Source organism: Arachis hypogaea, chromosome 2, assembly GCF_003086295.3.
Source record: "Arachis hypogaea cultivar Tifrunner chromosome 2, arahy.Tifrunner.gnm2.J5K5, whole genome shotgun sequence".
NCBI lineage: Eukaryota > Viridiplantae > Streptophyta > Magnoliopsida > Fabales > Fabaceae > Arachis > Arachis hypogaea.
The window spans coordinates 26840572-26847283 of record NC_092037.1 but is presented as its reverse complement, the minus strand read 5'-3'; positions in this window follow the sequence as shown (position 1 = coordinate 26847283).

Below are 6712 nucleotides of genomic sequence, written 5' to 3'. Positions count from 1 at the left end.
CGAAGTGGATTTTCTGGAGATACAGAAGCCCAATTGTCGCTCTCTCAACGGATTTGGAAAGTAGACATCCTGGGCTTTCCAGCAATGTATAATAGTCCATACTTTGCCCGAGATTTGATGGCCCAAACCGGCGTTGCAAATCAGCTTCAGAATTCCCAGCGTTTAACGCTGGAACTGGCATAAAAATTGGAGTTAAACGCCCAAACTGGCATAAAAGCTGGCGTTTAACTCCAGAAAAAGTCTCTACACATGAAAGCTTCAATGCTCAGCCCAAGCACACACTAAGTAGACCCAGAAGTGGATTTTTACGTCATTTACTCATTTCTGTACACCCTAGGTTACTAGTTCACTATTAATAGGATCTTTTGACATTGTATCTGTACCTCGTGACACTTTACACGTTTCTCATTGTATCTTCTACAGCATGAGTCTCTAAACCCCATGGTTGGGGGTGAGGAGCTCTGCTGTGTCTTGATGGATTAATGCAATGACTACTGTTTTTCATTCAATCATGCTTGCTCCCATTCTAAGATATCACTTGTTCCTAAATCTGATGAATGTGATGATCCGTGACACTCATCATCATTCTCACCTATGAAGGTGTGCCTGACAACCACCTCCGTTCTACCTTAGATTGAGTAGATATCTCTTGGATTCCTTAATCAGAATCTTCGTGGTATAAGCTAGAACTGATGGCGGCATTCAAGAGAATCCGGAAGGTCTAAACCTTGTCTGTGGTATTCTGAGTAGGATTCAATGATTGAATGACTATGACGAGCTTCAAACTCCTGAAGGCTGGGCGTTAGTGACAGACACAAAAGAATCACTGGATTCTATTCTAACCTGATTGAGAACCGACAGATGATTAGCCGTGCTGTGACAGAGCGCGTTGAACATTTTCACTAAGAGGATGGGAGGTAGCCATTGACAACGGTGAAACCCTACATACAGCTTGCCATGGAAGGAGCCCTGCGTGCTTGAAGAAGAAGACAGTAGGAAAGCAGAGATTCATAAGATAGAGCATCTCCAAAACCTCAACATGTTCTCCATTACTGCAAAACAAGTATTTATTTCATGTTCTTTTACTGTTTACAATCAACCCTGACAATTATTGATATCCTGACTAAGAGTTACAAGATAACCATAGCTTGCTTCAAGCCGACAATCTCCGTGGGATCGACCCTTACTCACGTAAGGTATTACTTGGACGACCTAGTGCACTTGCTGGTTAGTTGTGCGGGATTGCAAAAGTGTGATTGCAATTTCGTGCACCACCTCACAACACCAAACTTAGAGTTTAACTGTGGGGGCTCTTCTTGACTCTGAACTGAGAGAAGCTCTTCATGCTTACTCTCTTTTGTCATAGAGGGATGGCCATGTGCCTTAAACACAAGGTAGTCCCCATTCAATTGAAGGACTAATTCACCTTTGTTGACATCTATCACAGCTTCTGCTGTGGCTAGGAAAGGTCTTCCAAGGATGATGCATTCATCCTCTTCCTTCCTAGTGTATAAGATTATGAAATCAGCAGGGATGTAAAGGCCTTCAACCTTTACTAACACGTCCTCCACTATTCCATAAGCTTGTCTCAATGACTTGTCTGCCAATTGTAATGAGAACAAGGCAGGTTGTACCTCAATGATCCCCAGCTTCTCCATTACAGAGAGTGGCATAAGATTTATCCCTGACCCTAGATCACATAGAGCTTTTTCAAAGATCATGGTGCCTATGGTACAAGGTATTAAGAACTTGCCAGGATCTTGTTTCTTTTGAGGTAGAGTTTTCTGAATCCAGGTATCTAGTTCATTAATGAGCAAGGGAGGTTCACTTTCCCAAGTCTCATTGCCAAACAACTTGGCATTCAGCTTCATGATAGCTCCTAAATATTGAGCAACTTGCTCTCCAGTCACATCTTCATCCTCTTCAGAGGAAGAATAGTCTTCAGAGCTCATGAATGGCAGAAGGAGATTTAATGGAATTTCTATGGTCTCTGTATGAGCCTCAGATTCCTTTGGATCCTTAATAGGAAATTCCTTCTTGCTTGAGGGACGTCCCAGGAGGTCTTCCTCACTAGGATTTTCGTCCTCCTCCTCCCTTGTGCATTCGGCCACATTGATCACATCAATGGCCTTGCACTCTCCTTTTGGATTCTCTTCTGTATTGCTTGGGAGAATACTGGGAGGGGTTTCACTGACTTTCTTACTCAGCTGGCCCACTTGTGCCTCTAGATTTCTGATGGAGGATCTTGAAACTGAAAGTGGCCTTTGACAGATCAGAGACTAGATTGGCTAAATTAGAAGTGTTTTGTTCAGAATTCTCTGTCTATTGCTGAGAAGATGATGGATATGGCTTGTTATTGCTCAGCCTATTGCGTCCACCATTGTTAAAGCCTTGTTGAGGCTTTTGTTGATCCTTCCATGAGAAATTTGGATGATTTCTCCATGATGAATTATAGGTGTTTCCATAAGGTTCACCCATGTAATTAACCTCTGCCATGGCAGGGTTCTCAGGATCATAAGCTTCTTCAGAAGCTGCCTCTTTAGTACTGTTGGATGCATGTTGCCATCCATTCAGACTTTGAGAGATCATGTTGACCTGTTGAGTCAACACTTTGTTCTGAGCCAATATGGCATTCAGAGCATCAATTTCAAGAACTCCTTTCTTCTGAGGTATCCCATTATTCACGGTATTCCTCTCAGTAGTGTACATGAATTGGTTGTTTGCAACCATATCAATGAGTTCTTGAGCCTCTTCAGGCGTTTTCTTTAGGTGAATAGATCCACCTGCAGAATGGTCCAATGACATTTTCGAAAATTCAGATAGACCATAATAGAATATATCTAATATGGTCCATTCTGAAAACATGTCAGATGGACATCTTTTGGTCAGCTGCTTGTATCTTTCCCAAGCTTCATAGAGGGATTCACCATCTTTTTGTTTGAAGGTTTGAACATCCACTCTCAGCTTGCTCAGCTTTTGAGGAGGAAAGAATTTATCCAAGAAGGCTGTGACCAGCTTATCCTAGGAGTCTAGGCTATCCTTAGGTTGTGAATCTAACCATATTCTAGCTCTGTCTCTTACAGCAAAAGGGAAAAGCATGAGTCTGTAGACTTCAGGATCAACTCCATTCGTCTTTACAGTCATACAGATTTGCAAGAACTCAGTTAAAAACTGGTAGGGATCTTCAGATGGAAGTCCATAAAACTTGCAGTTTTGTTGCATTAAGGCAACTAGCTGAGGTTTCAGCTCAAAGTTGTTGGCTCCAATGGCAGGAATGGAGATGCTTCTTCCATCAAACTTGGACGTTGGCTTTGTGAAGTCACCAAGCATTCTCCTTGCATTATTATTATTTTTGGCTGCCATCTCCTTCTCTTGTTCTAATGTTTCGAAAGGTTACCTTTAGATTGTTGTAACTTAGCTTCTCTTAATTTTCTCTTCAGAGTCCTTTCAGGTTCTGGATTAATTTTCTCTTCAGAGTCCTTTCAGGTTCTGGATCAATTTTAACAAGAGTGCCTTTATCCTTGTTCCTGCTCATATGAAAGAGAAGAAAACAAGAAAAGAAGAGGAATCCTCTATGTCACAGTATAGAGATTCCTTTATGTTAGTAGAAGAAGAAAGGGGAGAAGAGTGAAGAAGAATCCAAACTCAAGGGATAGATTGGGTTCGGATCTTTAGATGAAGAGAGGTGAAGAAAGGTGTTAGTAAATAAATAATTAAATAGAATAAGAAAAGAGATGGAGAATTTCGAAAATAATTTTGAAAAAGTGGTTAGTGATTTTCGAAAATCAGAGATAAGATAATATTAAAATTAAAATTTAAAACAAAAAGAATTTTTGAAAAAGAGAGGAGTATTTTCGAAAATTAGAGAGGGAAGAGTAGTTAGTTGGTTTTGAAAAAGATAGGAAACAAACAAAAAGTTAGTTAGTTGATTGAAAAAGATATTAAAATCACATTTGAAAAAGATAAGAAGATAAGAAGTTAGATAAGATATTTTGAAATCAAATTTTGAAAAAGATAAAATTTTTGAAAAAGATATGATAAAAGAAAAAAAGATTTAATTTTTAAATTTAAAATTACTTACTTCACTAACAAGAAACTTCAAGATAAGATTCTAGAACTTAAAGATTGAACCTTTCTTAACAAGAAAGTAACAAACTTCAAATTTTTGAATCAATCACATTAATTATTAGTGAATTTTCGAAAATATGATATAAAGATGAGAAAAAGATTTTGAAAATATTTTGAAAAAGATTTTTGGAATTTTTTTCGAAAATAATAAAAATGAAAAAGATATGATTTTTGAAGAAGATTTTAAAAAGATAAGATTTTTAAAATTGAAATTTTGACTTGACTTGTAAGAAATAACTAATTTTAAAAATTTTTGACCAAGTCAACCCAAAATTTTGAATTTTTGGAGAGAAAAAAGGAAAAGATATATATTTTTTATTTTTGAATTTTTAATGAGGAGAGAGAAAAACACAAATATGACCTAAAACATAAAAATTTTGGATCAAAACACAAGATGCATGCAAGAACACATTTTTGAAAAATTTTTGATGCAAAGAAAACATGCAAGACACCAAACTTAGAAATCTTTAATGCTTGAAGAATATGAATGCAAAGATGCACATGAAAAACAACAAACAACACAAAACAAGAAATCATCAAGATCAAACAAGAAGACTTGTCAAGAACAACTTGAAGATCATGAAGAACACTATGAATGCATGAGATTTTTGAAAAATGCAAGAAAAATTTTTAAGGCATGCAATTGACACCAAACTTAAAAATTGACTCAAGACTCAAACAAGAAACACAAAATATTTTTGATTTTTATGATTTTCTAATTTTTTTGGATTTTTATTAATTTTTTTCGAAAATATTTTTGGAAAAACGAAAAAGAAAAATTTTGAAAAAGTTTTTGAAAAGAAAATTACCTAATCTGAGCAACAAGATGAACCGTCAGTTGTCCATACTCGAACAATCCCCGGCAACGGCACCAAAAACTTGGTGGACGAAATTGTGATCCTCAAAGTTGGTCTCTTTGTATTTGTATGAAATCAAAAATACCCCAAAGAGATCATGGTGTGATAAATTGGGATCTTAATAATCCCTGGTGTGATCATAACTCCGTTCAACTTAACCAGCAAGTGTACTGGGTCATCCAAGTAATACCTTACGTGAGTAAGGGTCGATCCCACAGAGATTGTTGGTATGAAGCAAGCTATGGTCACCTTGTAAATCTCAGTTAGGCAGATTGAATTGGTTTATGATGAGTTCGAAAATTAATAGAAAATAAAAGGGATGGAAATACTTATGTAAATCAATAGTGGAAATTTCAGATAAGCGTATGGAGATGCTGTGCTGCTCTTGAATCTCTACTTTCTTATTACATTCATCCAATCCTTCTTACTCCTTTCCATGGCAAGTTGTATGTAGAGCATCACCGTTGTCAATGGCTACATCCCATCCTCTCAGTGAAAATGCTCCTATGCTCTGTCACAGCACGACTAATCATCTGTCGGTTCTCAATCAGGTTGGAATAGAATCCCTTGATTCTTTTGCGTTTGTCATCACGCCCATCCTTCAGGAGTTTGAAGCTCGTCACAGTCATTCAATCCCAGAAGAATTGGAGGGAAACTGAAAAAGTTTACCTCACTGAAGAATGCAGTGCAGTCATTCTGAAAAGCTTACCTGAGAAGCTTAAAGATCCTGGGAGCTTTATGATACCATGCACATTAGAGGGTACTTGTGCCAAGCAAGCTTTATGTGATCTTGGGGCAAGTATCAACCTAATACCTGCATCTACTATCAGAAAGCTTGGTTTAACTGAAGAAATCAAACCAACCAGGATATGTCTTCAACTTGCTGATGGGTCCATTAAATACCCATAAGGAGTGATTGAAGACATGATTGTCAAGGTTGGGCCATTCGCCTTCCCTATTGACTTTGTGGTGCTGGAAATGGAGGAGCACAAGAGTGCAACTCTCATTCTAGGAAGACCTTTCCTAGCAACTGGCCGAACCCTCATTGATGTCCAAAAAGGGGAAGTAACCTTGAGAGTCAATGAGGAGGAGTTTAAGTTGAATGTTGTCAAAGCTATGCAACATCCAGACACCCCAAATGACTGCATGAGTGTTGATATTATTGACTCTTTGGTAAGAGAGGTCAATATGGCTGAAAGTCTCGAATCAGAGCTAGAGGACATCTTTAAAGATGTTCAGCCTGATTTGGAGGAATTAGAGAAGATAATAGAACCTCTGAAAATCCCTCAAGAAGAGGAGAAACCTCCAAAACCCGAACTCAAACCATTACCACCATCCCTGAAATATGCATTTCTGGGAGAAGGTGAAACCTTTCCTGTAATTATAAGCTCTACCTTAGAGCCACAGGAAGAGGAAGCACTAATTCAAGTGCTAAGGACGCACAAGACAGCTCTTAGGTGGTCCATTAGTGATCTTAAGGGCATTAGCCCAGCCAGATGCATGCACAAAATCTTGCTGGACGATGACGCCAAGCCAGTGGTTCAACCACAAAGGCGGCTGAATCCAGCTATGAAAGAAGTGGTGCAGAAAGAGGTCACTAAATTACTAGAGGCTGGGATTATTTATCCTATTTCTGACAGCCCCTGGGTGAGCCCTGTCCAAGTTGTCCCTAAGAAAGGTGGCATGACAGTGGTTCATAATGAAAAAAATGAACTGGTTCCTACAAG